This window comes from Caretta caretta, chromosome 27, assembly GCF_965140235.1.
Source record: "Caretta caretta isolate rCarCar2 chromosome 27, rCarCar1.hap1, whole genome shotgun sequence".
NCBI classification, from domain to species: Eukaryota; Metazoa; Chordata; order Testudines; family Cheloniidae; genus Caretta; species Caretta caretta.
The window spans coordinates 1202239-1219336 of record NC_134232.1 but is presented as its reverse complement, the minus strand read 5'-3'; the positions used below and the strand labels follow the sequence as shown (position 1 = coordinate 1219336).

Here is a 17098-nt window from a genome sequence, read left to right as displayed (position 1 = left end):
TTAAAAACCTCTAAGGAAGGAGATTCTACCACCTCCCTAGGTAACGCATTCCAGTGTTTCACCACCCTCATAGTGAAAAAGTTTTTCCTAATATCCAATCTAAACCTCCCCCACTGCAGCTTGAGACCATTACTCCTCGTTCTGTCATCTGCTACCATTGAGAACAGTCTAGAGCCATCCTCTTTGGAACCCCCTTTCAGGTAGTTGAAAACAGCTATCAAATCCCCCCTCATTCTTCTCTTCTGCAGGCTAAACAATCCCAGCTCCCTCAGCCTCTCCTCATAACTCATGTGTTCCAGACCCCTAATCATTTTTGTTGCCCTTCGCTGGACTCTCTCCAATTTATCCACATCCTTCTTGAAGTGTGGGGCCCAAAACTGGACACAGTACTCCAGATGAGGCCTCACCAATGTCGAATAGAGGGGAACGATCACGTCCCTCGATCTGCTCGCTATGCCCCTACTTATACATCCCAAAATGCCATTGGCCTTCTTGGCAACAAGGGCACACTGCTGACTCATATCCAGCTTCTCGTCCACTGTCACCCCTAGGTCCTTTTCCGCAGAACTGCTGCCTAGCCATTCGGTCCCTAGTCTGTAGCTGTGCATTGGGTTCTTCCGTCCTAAGTGCAGGACCCTGCACTTATCCTTATTGAACCTCATCAGATTTCTTTTGGCCCAATCCTCCAATTTGTCTAGGTCCTTCTGTATCCTATCCCTCCCCTCCAGCGTATCTACCACTCCTCCCAGTTTAGTATCATCCGCAAATTTGCTGAGAGTGCAATCCACACCATCCTCCAGATCATTTATGAAGATATTGAACAAAACCGGCCCCAGGACCGACCCTTGGGGCACTCCACTTGATACCGGCTGCCAACTAGACATGGAGCCATTGATCACTACCCGTTGAGCCCGACAATCTAGCCAGCTTTCTACCCACCTTGTAGTGCATTCATCCAGCCCATACTTCCTTAACTTGCTGACAAGAATACTGTGGGAGACAGTGTCAAAAGCTTTGCTAAAGTCAAGAAACAATACATCCACTGCTTTCCCTTCATCCACAGAACCAGTAATCTCATCATAGAAGGCGATTAGATTAGTCAGGCATGACCTTCCCTTGGTGAATCCATGCTGGCTGTTCCTGATCACTTTCCTCTCATGCAAGTGCTTCAGGATTGATTCTTTGAGGACCTGCTCCATGATTTTTCCAGGGACTGAAGTGAGGCTGACTGGCCTGTAGTTCCCAGGATCCTCCTTCTTCCCTTTTTTAAAGATTGGCACTACATTAGCCTTTTTCCAGTCATCCGGGACTTCCCCGGTTCGCCACGAGTTTTCAAAGATAATGGCCAATGACTCTGCAATCACAGCCGCCAGTTCCTTCAGCACTCTCGGATGCAACTCGTCCGGCCCCATGGACTTGTGCACGTCCAGCTTTTCTAAAAAGTCCCTAACCACCTCTATCTCCACAGAGGGCTGGCCATCTCTTCCCCATTTTGTGATGCCCAGCGTAGCAGTCTGGGAGCTGACCTTATTAGTGAAGACAGAGGCAAAAAAAGCATTGAGTACATTAGCTTTTTCCACATCCTCTGTCACTAGTTTGCCTCCCTCATTCAGTAAGGGGCCCACACATTCCTTGGCTTTCTTCTTGTTGCCAACAGATCATTCTCTGTTTATTATGCTATTAAATACCTAGGTTTTTCAGTGTGGGACATTTAGTGTTGCCACAATAACCTTGACTCTTCCATTTCCTGATCTGAGAGTTGGAACTGTCAGGCACAACATTGGACCTCCTCTAGCTTTGTGCATTTAATATAATGAACACTAAGGCTGAACGTCAAAATATGGAACTGAAAACAATCTGTGTAACCCAAAGAAGAACTGAGGTGCCTAATAAATGTCAGTGGATTAAAATGCCGGAAGAAACATGCCATGGAAACCAGTCTCTTTGCACTGTTGCTCTAAATGCAAAGTATTCAGGTAATTAAATGGCACCTTCTAGTAATGTGAACTGAAATGGGGAGAGACTTTCTAAGGGGAAGTTCTTGCTTTAGAAAAGAGAACAGGCAGTCCCCAGCCATAGAATGAAGGAGGCTTCAATAATATAAGAAACTTTCTAGCAAAAGATGAGTGAATGCAAGAAACAGCTGATGGTAGATGGGCTCCATGATTTCTCGCTGTTGCTGTTTTTCAGCAAATGTCAAAACTTAATATTAATTTCTCGTTTTCCCATTTCCTTCTGCCCTTCCTTCCCTCCACCACTCTCAGAAAAAATAGAAGTATGTGTTAGTATGATTGAACGCCTTGACACATGGTTTGTGGGGGTGAGGGAATGTGCACAAACGGAAATGAAATAGTGTAAGCAACGGATAGTTGCTCATTGAACCCTACCACCCACCTGTTGTTCTACAGTCAGAAAGGGAACAGCAGGTGGTGTGGCAGATCTGTGCATGTTTAAAAATAAAGCAACTGGAAATAAAAAGTACCACTTTGTCAGAAGCTGCAAATCTCCATGTGCCTGACCATTGCAGCTGATCAAAGTGGCCTGGTATATTTAGGACATTGTTGTATGGCAGTAGCATCTGTGGAATGAAACCCAATCAAAATGGATGTTGTTAATTCTAGTGAGGAGGGGGTTTACATTGACAAAAGATGCACTTTCTCCAAGTCATTCTTTCCAGTGGTTGTGCCTTGTCTCCAAAGCAACAGGGACAGACCAGATCTTTGCTGTGAGCCTGGTTTTAGGCCCACCTGTGGAAGAGCTCTCCAGAATTGTCTGTCTCAACGACTTCACAGGCAGCAGTCTCCTGTTCTCCCTTTGGATCAAAACTTTGTAAAGACTTAACTAAATTCCTTTATTGGCTTTGCCATTTTTCTCCTCAGAATTGCAAAACTCAAATTGTTTTTTGGCTTCCTGAGGAAGGTTTGAAGGTAGCCCTTTGCTCTCAGAAATGGCCAGCAGACAGCCAGGGGAAGCAAGGTGAAATATTCTCACTCTCCCTCTCACACACACACACGGCAAACTCCCAGGGCACAGGTGAGGTGCTCAGCCAGTGCACTGGCAGGGTATGGGATAAGGCAATTGAGGAGGCTTCAGGGGAATTCTGCTCTCAGCTGGTTTGTTGGCAAGATCCATACTGAGACGGTTAAAGGTTGCAGATTCTCCCCCACCCCCAAACTGTTTACCTTCACTGCCTCAGCTGTTATAAAAGGTGCCAGCTGCTCCTGAAGCCAGCTGGTTCAAGTTATTTGTCTCTAGCATCTCTGGCTTCCTCCTCATGCTGGGTAGTCAGCCTCCACTTGACTAGGACCAAGCAGCAGGGAACTTGGAGTGAAGTGATTCAGACAAAGGAGTAAAGTCCTTTCTTCCTTCCAGTCAGAATCATCAGGCTGGCACTAATAATTAACCATCGAAACAACTTTTCTCGGAATGTGATGGATCCTCTGTCACTTGAGGTCCTTAAATCAGCATTTGATACCTTTCTAAAAGATACTCTAGCTCAACCAGAAGTTACATGTTTGAACACGTGGTGAAATTCTGTGACTTGTATTATGCAGACTGTCAGCCTAGATGATCATAATGGTCCCTTCTGTCCTTAACATCTATGAATCACACAGGTATTCACAAAGATTGTAGTCCTTCCTCCCTTCATGTAAAAGGGATACATGTCTGTATAGGTCTATCCTTATTTGGATTACCTTCTCATTAGGTCCTCTTCACAGGTCAGTTCTGCTAAGAAGGTAGAAAACCTTCCTCACTGCTCAGGGCAGCAGCCTTGATCATGTCCCTGGGTTAGAAGGTCTCATTCTGTTCTAATTCCACATGTTAAAGGAGAAGAAAGTCAAGATTACCCCGCTCGTCAAGATTACCCAGCTCATCAAGATGCACTTAGACCCAAGGGAATGCAGCCTAGCCATCCTTTAGAACATCACAGGTCAGGTTGATTTGATGAACATATTTGCATCCAGGTCCCAAGGGAAAATCAAAAGGTACTACAAGTGAAGGCTGTGGATAGTTTACCTCAGTAGTACTCTCCAAACCTTCTATATGAATCCTAACCCCATTCCCACCCTTTCAACCACTGAGAGTTAAAGAATATTGCAAAAGAAGAAACTATGGTGATTCTGGTCACCTTTTCATTGACCCCTAGGTTTTAGTTCTAAGACCTGATTGAAACGTAACTGGAGAACATCTTCCAGTGCCAAAATACAACCACCCTGTAGTGCAACAGGGACCTGTGTCTGAATCAAAAATCCAGTGCTGCCAAAAGTGCCAGCTGAGAAGGAACAGAGGGCCTGACTATTCAGCTCAGAGTCACAGTTGGGAAAGACAAGTCTGCCTGCACTGTAAGAAATCCACGAGACTCATTACCGTCACATAAAAGATTCCTGAGGACCAATCCTCCAGTAATATGCAGATTCTTGTCACGATTGTGAGCTGTATGCTGCAAGCCCTTATAAAACTGCCTTTCTAGCATAACCAGTCAGTATTTCTCTACACAAGGGTGAGCAAACTATGGGCTGCATCCAGCCCATCAGACATTTTAATCCGGCCCTCGAGCTACTGCCGGGGAGTGGGGTCTGGGGCCTGCCCCGCTCTGCATGGCTTCTGGAAGCAGCGGCATGTCTCCCCTCCTGCTCCTATGCGTAGGGACAGTGAGGGAGCTCCGCACGCTGACCCTGCCCCAAGCGCTGCCCCTGCAGCTCCCATTGGCCGGTAACCATGGCCAATGGGAGCTGCGGGGGTGGCAGCGCGTGCAGGGCCACCTGCACGTGCTGCCGCATAGGAGCTGGAGGGGGGACATACTGCTGCTTCCGGGAGCTGCTTGAGGTAAGCGCTGCCCGAAGCCTGCACCCCTGACCTCCTACTGCACCCCAACCCCCTGCCCTGATCCCCCTCCCGCCCTCCAAACCCCTCGATCCCAGCCCAGAGCACCCTCCTACACCCCAAACCCTCATCCCCAGCCCCACCCCAGAACCCTCATGACTCCCAACCCCCTGCCGAAGCCCCCTTCCACACCCTGAACTCCTAATTTCTGGCCCCACCCCAGAGCCCGCCCCCCCAGCCAGAGTCTTCACCGCATCCTGCAACCAACCCCAATTTCATGAGCATTCATGGCCCACCATACAATTTCCATACCCAGATGTGGCCCTCGGCCAAAAAGTTTGCCCACCCCTGCTCTACACCCTTGTTACTAAAAGTATCTTGCCTTCTTGTTACCTCCACAATCAGGGGGATTTTGGAGTTTGGCCTGCTGGCTACGGAACCTCAGTTGCACCTATTTCATCAAACATAGTAATTCTTTGACAGGCCTTCATTTCCAAGGTTACTATAACCTGCCTGTTCTATATGGAAGTGGTATTGTCATCATCCTATCTGAATTCAAACATTTTAGATAAGTAGAAGGGCATAAGTTGCGTGCAGACCAGGTCATTAATGGGGTAAAGGTGTATAAAGTAGAGGTACTGAGTCTCAGGTACAATTCCTCCCGTTACTGCGCACTCCTTGAAAGGAGCAATAATTTTCTGGGTGGAGAGATTGCACACATCAAATGATAACTGCAAGGCTAACACTTGCTCTTCCAGGCACACTTTCTCAAAGCACTGCATAGAGTCAGCATCCTTGTGATGCTGGCAGACCAGGCCCCAGCTCATGCCAGTACCTCAGGCCAATTCACTTGTGTATTAGTATAGATCAAAGTGATTGTTAAATGTATAAGAGTGTATTTGGTGTTTTAACTTCATGAAAAATACTCGGTTGATACTTGTGTTGTTTTTAGGGCTGTCAATTAATCGCAGTTAACTCACGCGATTAACTCAAAAAGATTAATTGCAATTGAAAACATTGCGATTAATCGCAGTTTTAATCACACTGTTAAACAATAGAATACCAATTGAAATGTATTAAAAATTTTTGGATGTTTTTCTACATTTTCAAATATATTGAGATCAGTTACAACACAGAATACAAAGCGTACAGGGCTCACTTTATATTATTTTTATTACAAATATTTGCACTCTAAAAAAGATAAAAGAAATAGAATTTTTCAATTCACTTCATACAAGTACTGTAGTGCAATCTCTTTATCATGAAAGTGCAACTTACAAATGTAGAATTATGTACAAAAATACAAAACTGCACTCAAAAACAAAACAATGTAAAACTTGTAGGCTCTAAAGTCCACTCGGTCCTATTACTTGTTCAGCCAATCACTAAGACAAACAAGTTTGTTTACATTTATGGGAGATACTGCTGCTTGCTTGTTTACACCATCACCTGAAAGTGAGAACAGGCATTCACATGGCACTTTTGTAGCCGGTGTTAGAACGTATTTACGTGCCAGATATGCTAAACATGCTTCGGCCACCATTCTAGAGGACATGCTTCCATGCTGATGACGCTCGTTAAAAAAAAAAGTGTTAATTAAATTTGTGACTGAACTCTTTGGGGGAGAATTGTATGTCTCTTGCTCTGTTTTACCCGCATTCTACCATCTATTTCATGTTATAGCCATCTCGGCCAGTACATGTTGTATGCTTTAAGAACACTTTCACGGCAGATTTGATAAAATGCAAATATCTATGTAAATATCTTGCGACACCAGCTACAAAAGTGCCATGAAAACGCCTGTTCTCAGTGTCAGGTGACATTGTAAACAAGAAGCAGGCAGCATTATCTCCTGCAAATGTAAACAAACTTGTTTGTCTGAGCCATGAGTGAACAAGAAGTAGGACTGAGTGGGACTTGTAGGCGCTAAAGTTTTACATTGTTTTATTTTTGAGTGCAGGGGTTTTTTGTACATAATTCTATATCATGAAAGCTGAACTTCCAAATGAAGAGATTGCACTACATTTGTATTAGGTGAATTGAAAAATACTATTTCCTTTCTTTTTTACAGTGCAAATATTTGTAATAAAAATAATATAAAGTGAGCACTGTACACTTTGTATTCTGTGTGGTAATTGAAATCAATATATTTTAAAATGTAGAAAACATCCAAAAATATTTAAATAAATGGTATTCTATTATTCTTTAAAAGTGCAATTAATCACGATTAATTTTTTTAATTGCTTGACAGCTCTAGTTGTTTTCACTTATCTGCATCCCATTATAATGTAGGAGCAAACATTTACATTATGTATACCCCTGTAACTAAATAACCAATCAAACGAGCATTAAACGAAAAAGAAGCCTTGTGGCAGGCAAATGAAGAACTTTAACAGAGAAGTGCTAATTTCAAAGCAGGTGGTCATTGTGTGTGATGATCGGAGGCCAAAGACCCAAAATGCATTCCTCACTCTCCATCATCAAAGGAAAAGCCCACATGGGTAGTGACGCTGTCAGCTTGTTTTCTGTCAGAAGAAGCTAGAACCAGAAGAAGTGTGGATTCAAGGAAAAATCCAGCATCTCTGAACTGTCTGGACTCTTAGAGGGAAGTGTACCAGATGCAAAGCAGAGCTCCCCTGAGACAATCTGGGACTCATGAAAAGACTTTTGACAATCTGGAAGTTTATTGCATCACTGCCACTATTTGGGATTACAAACTGTGACTCACCTCTACATATATTTTACCTGCTTCAACCTCTCAATAGCTCTCATTTCCTTTTCTTAGCTAATAAACATTTAGTGAGTTTACTGTAGAATTGGATACCAGCATTGTCTTTTGTGTAAGATCTATGATTGATTATGCGATAACTATGATAACTTCTATGATGAGATAACTGGCTCTGTGGATGAGGGGAAAGCAGTGGATGTGTTATTCCTTGACTTTAGCAAAGCTTTTGACACAGTCTCCCACAGTATTCTTGCCAACAAGTTAAAGAAGTATGGGCTGGATGAATGGACTATAAGGTGGATAGAAAGCTGGCTAGATTGTCGGGCACAACAGGTAGTGATCAATGGCTCCATGTCTAGTTGGCAATCGATATCAAGTGGAGTGTCCCAAGGGTCAGTCCTGGGGCTGGTTTTGTTCAATATCTTCATTAAAGATCTGGAGGATGGTGTGGATTGCACTCTCAGCAAATTTGCGGATGACACTAAACTGGGAGGAGTGGTAGATACGCTGGAGGGCAGGGATAGGATACAGAGGGACCTAGACAAATTGGAGGATTGGGCCAAAAGAAATCTGATGAGGTTCAACAAAGACAAGTGCAGAGTCCTGCAATTAGAACGGAAGAATCCCATGCACCGCTACAGACTAGGGACCGAATGGCTCGGCAGCAGTTCTGCAGAAAAGGACCGAGGGGTTACAGTGGACGAGAAGCTGGATATGAGTCAACAGCGTGCCCTTGTTGCCAAGAAGTCCAATGGCATTTTGGGCTTTATAAGTAGGGGCATTGCCAGCAGATCGAGGGACGTGATCGTTCCCCTCTATTCGACATTGGTGAGGTCTCATCTGGGGTACTGTGTCCAGTTTTGGGCCCCACACTACAAGGAGAATGTGAAAAAATTGGAGAGAGTCCAGCGGAGGGCAACAAAAATGATTAGGGGACTGGAACACATGACTTATGAGGAGAGGCTGAGGGAACTGGGATTGTTTAGTCTGCGGAAGAGAAGAATGAGGGGGGATTTGATAGCTGCTTTCAACTACCTGAAAGGGGGTTCCAAAGAGGATGGCTCTAGACTGTTCTCAGTGGTAGCAGATGACAGAACGAGGAATAATGGTCTCAAGTTGCAGTGGGGGAGGTTTAGGTTGGATATTAGGAAAAACTTTTTCACTAGGAGGGTGATGAAGCACTGGAATGCGTTACCTAGGGAGGTGGTGGAATCTCCTTCCTTTGAATTTTTTAAGGTCAGGCTTGACAAAGCCCTGGCTGGGATGATTTAGTTGGGGATTGATCCTGCTTTGAGTAGGGGGTTGGACTAGATGACCTCCAGAGGTCCCTTCCAACCCTGATATTCTATGATACGTCTTTATTTTCTTGAAACTTGCCCACCCTGACTTTCGCCTCCTACTGCATTCTCCTTCAAATGAGTTGTCTCTGCTCAGCTGCTGACCCATGTAAATATATTTGTCAATCTCCTTGTAGCAGACTGCAAACTCACCAGTGCGGTGCCTCCTGCTGGTCATCTGGAAATTAGCTCTTTTCCAGTTTCGGAGCACCCTCTGCTGGCCGGTGTCTCGCCTGCCTCAGGCCCCCGTGTCGCTCCCGGACCCAGTGCCCCTTTCCTTGGGGTTCTGCCCCCAGCAATACCCCACACTCTGGGTCTCCCCTCCCAGGGGAACCCCTCAACCCTCTATGCCCACCTTGCCTCAGTGGCTACTGCCAGTCATCATCTAGCCCCCTCTCACTGGGGCAAACTGCAGTCTGTAAAAGCCTCTCATCATTGGCAAGGGGGTAGGACCAGCTGCCTCTGCCTATCCCCAGGCTACACCTCTGTAGCCCCAGTACCTGTTTTGGCCTTACCCAAGGCCTCAGCCTGGGGAGTTGCCAGGCTGGAGCTCCCCAGCTCCTCTTGCCTTTCCCCAGCACTGCTTTGCTTCCACTACCCTGCTCCCAGGCAGCTAGGCCCTTCTCCCTCCAAGGCTGGAGAGAGACTGACTCAGCTCCTGGCTCACAGCCCTTTTATAGGGCCAGCTGTGGCCTGATTAGGCATGGCCCCAGCTGTGGCTGCTTCCCCAATCAGCCTAGCCTTTTTCCACTGGAGCGGGGTAACTGCCCCGCTACACTCCTCGATTTCTTTCCCGTTTATAGTGATGATTCCTTCTGCACAATGCTCATTCCAGATCCACTTCGTCTTCTATGTGTTCACTTTCAACCCGATATCATGTGAAGGTGTTCGCAGTTGCTGCAGTTTGTTCTCCAGTTCTGCTGTGTCCTTTGCCAGTATTATGCAGTCATCGACGAAGAGAAGAGCGTTAACTTCCCCGTCAATTCTGATTCCTTCCTCCCAGTTCAATTTCTTGAACAGCGACTCCAGTTCTGCTGCAAACAGCTTCGGTGAGATTGTGTTGCCTTGTCTGACTCCTCTACGTATAGTAATAATGCCGGGGACATTGAATAATGTTATCTCTGTCGAGCAATTGCAATTAATTTCTTTCAGCAGCTCAGTGTACCTCGGGTCAATTCTGATTTCATTGAGCACATTGAGTACAGTGTTACTCTCCACCGAGTTGAATGCCTTTTTGTAGTTGACAAATGCAGTGCACAATGGTACTTTGTATCCCTTGCATTTTTTTCAATGAGCCGCCCAACTGAGGGGATGTAATCAGTTGTCAGATACCCTGATCAGAAACCAGCTTGTTCTCTGCTTTTGTGCATTTTGAGGTCCTTCTTAATCCGATTGAGTATGATGTGGTTAAAGTCTTTATACACTTGTGAGAGGAGTATGATCAGACAGCAGTTGCTCTGTTTTTCTGGATCACCTTTCTTCATCAATAATATTGTTTTCGATTTCTTCCATGCATCTGGAACATGCTTGCTATTGATGTAGATGGTGAACCATTGCGCCAATGCTTTGAAGAGAGTATCTTCCCCTGCTTTGAGATATTCCAGACGAATATTGTCCACTCCCAGACTCTTCCCTCTGTTTATGTTATAAACTGCGTATTCAGTTTTTTCCCCAGATAACGTTGGAAACGTCTTCTGTAAACTCCTGCTTTGACTGTGTACACTGGACATTGACATGCGAGGAGTAGTGGAATAGCCTACCAGTGTGGCTTCACACAATGTACTCACCAAGCAAACAGTCCATGAATGTTATAGGAACAGTTCTCACCAAAGTAACATTATATCTACCGTGGTGGAATAATCACAAATAGGTATGTGAGCGTTCCCTTTCTTTCCCTCTAACCAGATAGGACAGTCATTACAGATGCCTTCCTCTTAGGCTAGGGAGCCCATGTAGACAGCCACACAGCAAAGGGTACTTGGATGTCCCAAGAGGCCAGGATGGACATGAACATTCTGGAATTGTGGGCAGTCTGAGAGATTTATGAAGCCTTTCTCCCACTCATCAGTGTCACCATGTCCTCATAATGTCAGACAAATGATGACTGCCTTTTGCATCAACAGGCAGGGAAGAGTGAGATCTAGACCCAAGGGCAGAAGCAGTCAGTCTATGGAATTGGTGTATCAGCAATTGAATCACCCTTTCACCAGTTTACTTTCCAGGGAATCAAAATGTGTTGGCAGACTCCTCCCTCAGCAGGCACTTTGCTATCAACCACAAGTGGGAGCTACTTGACTCTGTGCTAAGCAGTATTTTGGTCTATGGGGAACACTCACAAGGGAACTGTTCACCTCCCAAAAGAACAGGAAGTACAACGTATACTGCTTCAAAGGAGCCCTAGTGCTTCATTCTTAGGGTGACAATCTCCTCCTACAGTGGTCAGCTCATCTTAACTATGCCTTCCCTCTCTTGTGCTCCTACTCGGGCATGGTTTTTGGGCAAGCATCAATTCTAGATCCTTCACACTCTGAAGCCATGTAAAACATACTTACTGATAGTCAAAAAGATTCCACAAGGAAATGCTACTTATCCTAGTGAAAGCGTTTATCTGGGCACACAAAAAAATTTTATATTCCCCTTATTCTGGATAATCTTCTTTCGCTCAAAACAGCTGGTCTTCCCATCAACTCTTTACAGGTCCACATGGCAACAATCACTGTGTGCATCCCACCCACCCATCCTCACATAGTTACTCAATTCTCGCTCACCCATTGACTACCAGGTTCTGAAAGGGCCTAGTTAGAACCTTTCCACCAGTAAAGAAACCTACTCCTACTTCCTAATTTCACCCCCAAAGTTGTTTTGGAGTTTCATCGGAATCAGTCATTCTACTTATTGTTTGTTTCTTTTTTCTGAAACCACGTACCTTTGAAGAGGAGAGGAGACTTCATTCCCTCAACATGTGATGAGACTTAGTCTCTTATCTGCAAAGGACAAAACTAGTCAGAAAATCTCCTAGACTGTTTCTCATAGAGGAAAGTAGTCATATCCTCTGAGGAGCTCGAAATGAATCTTGGGCTGTATCAGTTGGTTCATCTTCCTCCTCCTACTCATTCTACAAAAGCACAAGTGTCATCAATAATTCGCTTCAGGAATACCTTGACTTGACATTTGCAAAGCAGATGTGTAGAGTTCCATTCACATGCTCGCAAGACATTATGTTTTAGTACAGGACTCACCTGCTGATGCATCTTTTGGAACAGCAGTCCTTCGAACATCTCTGCTGCCTGCATTCTTGCACCTTCCTACTACTTGAGTATTGCTTGTCAGTCAGTCACCCACAATGGAACATACATAGGGACTGGTACTTGAAGAAGAAGAAGAGAGAGTTACTTATCTTAGAATTAGTAGAGGTTCTTCAAGATGTATGGTCCCTATCTGTATTCCTCTGCCCATCCTCTTTGCTTCAGATCATTCATGGATTCATAGCAGAGAAGGAACTAGAAGGTGGTCAATCTCTTCTGCCCTTTATCTCCTCGGTTGGAGGCTCGAGGAGAGGAAGGCCATGTACACAGACCAACAGACTCTGCTTTCAGAATTCTTCATTTTCATATGCATGGAATGCAGATAGTATGTAGAAAGCTTGCCCTGCTACTGTCCTTTAGATAAACGGAGGACTTCATATCCCAGGACTATCAAGCCAACACCTTTCAGGAGTAATAAATCCCCACTTTTACAAACTGAAAGTTTTTGGTTGTATGTAGATTTGCAAATTAGTTCACTAAATAACTTGAATCAAATGTCCATGCACAGAGCTGCACAAAACTTGGAAGCTTATGTATGAGCTATAAACTGTTTTTTAGCTAATGGTGTGAATGGGTCTGTTGTCTATCAGTATAGATGCCAGGATTTTAATGAGAGAGGGACTGTAAAAAAATATTCTTTTAAAAAAATATTCTACAGAGTTAGTCATAAATTTAAAGGCCAGAAGGGACCATTATGATCATCTAGTGACATCTGACCACCAGCATAGCACAAGCCATAGAATTTCATCTTCTGACTCCTTCATCAAGCCCATAACTGCTGGTTGAACGTGAGCATCTTTTAGTGCATCGATACCATGGTGACGAGTGCAGTATATGTACCAAGAGAGAACTGACCAGGGAAGAGAAGTCCAAGGGTTTGTGACAATTAAATCCCTCAAGGGACATTTCTGTAGACTCAAACCCTCTTGATCCTTCAACTTCGTGTGTCTGTGTGTTCAGGGTGTGGATGTTAGTCCTCGTGCAAGAGTTGAAGTTCCCCACTGTGGTCGAGGGAGCACTTGCTTGTGGGAAGGAGAGCTTTCTGGTCACATGGTTCTGCCACCTCCTTCTTGCATCAACTGCTAAACTGCATTAAAAGAAACTACAAATATATTACTTTTCCATATAAGTAATTGCTGTAGTTAGAAAAGTTGTGACTGAAAAAGGGAAAGGCAGCAATGCACCCAATTGTGGATGGTAAGGGAAGTTCTCAGAGATTATTTAACTTTATGAAAAAGTTAAGATTCCCATGCCAGTCTGCAGCAAGCCCCCAAGTGTTACCTCCATAACGGCAAAGAAAAGCTTTCTGACCTTGGAGTCATCAAATTTTATAATTTAAAGCCAGAAGGGTCCACCAGGTTATCTGGTCTGATCTTCTGTATAGCACAGATCACCAACACTACCCAGCACTTGAGCACTAAACCCTACAACTAAAATGAAACCAAAATATTACAGCCCACAGCAGATTAGACTGTTACGTGCCACAGGCAGAGAATAAGAGGGAATGAGGTGCACCAGTGGCAGGGAAATGATTAAGTGAGATACACCCAGATAATCCTGGCCAGTGACCTGCTCCCCACGCTGCAGAGGAAGGTGAAAAAACTGCACAATCACTGCCAATCTGACCTGGGGGTATATGGCCCTAAGCTGCTGAGCAGGAACCAACTAGCCAAGAACCTGAGAGAGTGAATGCTCAATGCCACCTCCGATCCTTGGCCCTCTCCCTCCACTCTCCCATCTCCATTGTTAAGAGCAAGGTCTTTTCTGCTACATAGAAATACATACCATATTTTTTTAAAGAAAGATTGCTTAAATATTTAAAAAATACACTGAACAACTTTCTGGATACCATAAGGTAGTTATTTTTCAAGCAATGTATTGAGATCAGATTCACTGCCCTTTTGGTAAGTCTACAGTCGAGCTCATCAGTCGGTGTGAATACAGACCATGCCTCAAAAGGTGGAGGGGGATGTTTCTTTTCTCAGCAATTATTTCACAAATTGGTGGCATCTTATCTTGTCACTGCAATGGCTCTTCACAAAATACATAGCATTTTTCAGGGAGCCTCTTGATGTGCTGTGATAGCCTTGGAACAAAGAGTTAATCTGTTATTGGTGGAGACATTTGCATTGCATTTCATTTTTCCAATTCGCGGCTTGATTTTTCCATTTATCACAGGAAGCAATGTGGAAGATTTAACTCTGGTAAGCCCAAAGGAGGGTGGAAGCTGATTAGAAACAGAGGAGGGGAATGTTTTCCTCAACTGGAATGGCTGCTGTAAAAAGAATTAATACCGAATGCTTGAGGCTTACAGATACTGGGTTTGTAAATGGCTTTATTTTTGCTGGCATTTAGTTGATGTAGCAAACTCTTCAACACCCATTGTGTAAATTTGCTGCCTCCTCCCTGCATGGACCCCGCAACACTGATATTTTGGACTTCTATAGCACCTTCCATTCAAACATGGATATTAATGGTGAGCATGCCACTGCTTGGCAGCTCTGAATAGTTGGAACTTCAATGCTGTGCCCTTGTCTGGCACTCTTCCATTTGAGGAGTTCAAATATTAATGAAGTAAGTCTTGCCATATTCCTGTGAGGTAGGTAGCTAAGCCCTTTACAGACAGGGGAGCTGAGACACGCTTGCGGTGGAGGTTATTTCCGCAGCTCACATTGGAAGTCTGTAGCAAACCTAGGAACAAAACCCAGATATCCCAGACCTTTGCAGTACAGAATTAGAAAGGCTGATTACTTCAGATCCGAAATATTATATTTTCATTCTGTAGGTTTCTGAAGGGGAACAAAATGACATGTCTAGTTTTTTAGATCAATGTGGTACCACCAAAGGGTGTCCATGTTTGGAGAGGTTAATATCTGGGAAATAGGAATTAGGTAGAATCCAAAAGAGTGGTGGGCCCAAATGAACCTTGCAATGGCAGGCAGGTGTAGCAGCTGCACTGTGACTTACTGCAGAGAAACTAGCAGTGGTGCTGTCTGTCACTGCCAGTAATTACAGGTTTTGGCATTGGTTCCAATCTACATGAAACAGAAGGTCGGGGGTGGCGAGGAGGGAGGCTCATCAGCAGAAATAGCATTTAACTAAAAACTCCCCTGTAGTGCAGGTGGAGATAGGAGGAAAGATCAGTTATTTCAGCTGAGCATAAAAACTGTGCCAGATGGTAGTTAAAGGCATTTTACTGTACCTAGTAACGTGTCTGGCCTCCAAAGCTTGCATCCTGGAGCCTGTTCTTCTATTGCAATCGGGTACGTAGACAACAACAACACAGTTTAGTTAGGAGCTGGATATCTAAATTGTAACCTTTTCCTCTGTACAACTTTTCTCTTAATTTAATTTTGACATGTCTTTTCTCCCTTGCTTTCAGTAAAGCAATGTGATGTGCACTAGAGATCATTTGAAAGTTTGATCAGCAGAGGAGTAGCACAGACAATATAAATATTTACTTCTTGTTTGGTGTGAACTCTCCTGCCAAACAGGAAGTAGAGTTGCAGACAGCGGGGAGTATGTTGTTTCCAAGTCACTTAACCAACTACAGCACCTGTTCACACATGCATAAATTGTAACATCGTTAAGTATATTCACATGAACACTGAAATAAAAAAGGCATACATTTCAATGCTATTGCACAAAAATATTGAATATACCTCGTTTTAATCCTGCAAAACCAACAAAATTTAGAGCTACCTCATTTGATTGGAGGGGGCTTCTGTTTTAAAAGATACATTAATTCTCAGAAGACTTCTATTTATATCTTTAAATCTTAGGGAGATTGTCGATTTGCCTGTATCTTGCTTTTATTTAGTATTCTGGTTGTTCACATGGGCCCAAACCAAACCTGTATACTGTGGGGAACTCTGAGGAGGACAAATGGAACCTGGGAGTTAATCCCTTAGTCAGCACCAGGTGCCAAGCCCACAACAAAAACTAGCTTGATTCTTAGAAAAATGACACTTTCCCCACCAGTGAAAGTCCTTTCATGTTCAGAAAAGTCATTTTGCTGTCTTGTGCACCCTGCTTCATATTGGCTTTGCCACTGGGGAGTGTGTTTACATGTGAGTCAGCGCAGCATGTTTCTTTCAGCCATTTCTGCAAATCCAAATTTCTTGTTGAGTAAATTAGGCAGAGCAAGAGCAGAAATAGGTCAGTTATTTAAATGAGACATAGTTGTTTCTTCACAGCAAGCTGCCTTTCTCCTGCCTTTGTGAATTGTGCTAATATATCAGCGAAGAAGGCAGAGAGAACAATAACTGGAGCAGAAATGCCAGAATTTTTATTCTGGGACTATAGCTTCCCAGCTTTTTTATTCAGTGTAAGTGATGTTGGGATCACCATGGAGCATCTCAGCAAACACAGCTGAAAATAAATCTGGCTCATTCATCCACCATTCTGGATTCGTGCACAGATCTCTTTAGACAGCTTAGAGACTCCCTTCATAGAATCATAGAATATCAGAGTTGGAAGGGACCTCTGGAGGTCATCTAGTCCAATCCCCTGCCCAGAGCAGGACCAATCCCCAACTAAATTATCCCAGCCAGGGCTTTGTCAAGCCTGACCTTAAAAACTTCTAAGGAAGGGGATTCCACCACCTCCCTAGGTAACGCATTTCAGTGTTTCACCACCCTCCTAGTGAAAAAGTTTTTCCTAATATCCAACCTAAATCTCCCCCACTGCAACTTGAGACCATTACTCCTTGTCCTGTCATCTGCTATCACTGAGAATAGTCTAGATCCATCCTCTTTGGATCCACCTTTCAGGTAGTTAAAAGCAGTTTTCAAATCCCCCCTCGTTCTTCTCTTCTGTAGAGTAAACAATCCCAGTTCCCTCAACCTTTCCTCATAAGTCATGTGTTCCAGACCCCAATCATTTTTGTTGCTCTTCGCTGGACT

At 44.2% G+C, this 17098-nt stretch overlaps 2 protein-coding genes across 8 annotated transcripts in view; one reads left to right on the top strand and one right to left on the bottom strand.

Moving 5' to 3' along the window:
* CDK5R1 (cyclin dependent kinase 5 regulatory subunit 1) overlaps window positions 1–17098 on the bottom strand; it is a 71858-nt gene that overhangs the window by 23577 nt on the left and 31183 nt on the right. For 2 of the 6 annotated variants that reach the window (XR_012666158.1, XR_012666162.1), the window contains exon 1: window positions 9043–9527. The exons of 1 other annotated variant lie outside the window; for it this stretch is intronic. The gene's annotated coding sequence lies outside the window, so the exon portion shown is untranslated. Of the gene's footprint in view, window positions 1–9042; window positions 9528–11815; window positions 11874–12128; window positions 14709–17098 lie in introns of those variants that run through there. 3 more of the 6 variants (XR_012666160.1, XR_012666159.1, XR_012666157.1) reach the window with 3 other exon arrangements.
* Window positions 1–17098, top strand: part of MYO1D (myosin ID) — a 383172-nt gene that overhangs the window by 340738 nt on the left and 25336 nt on the right. The window lies entirely within an intron of this gene.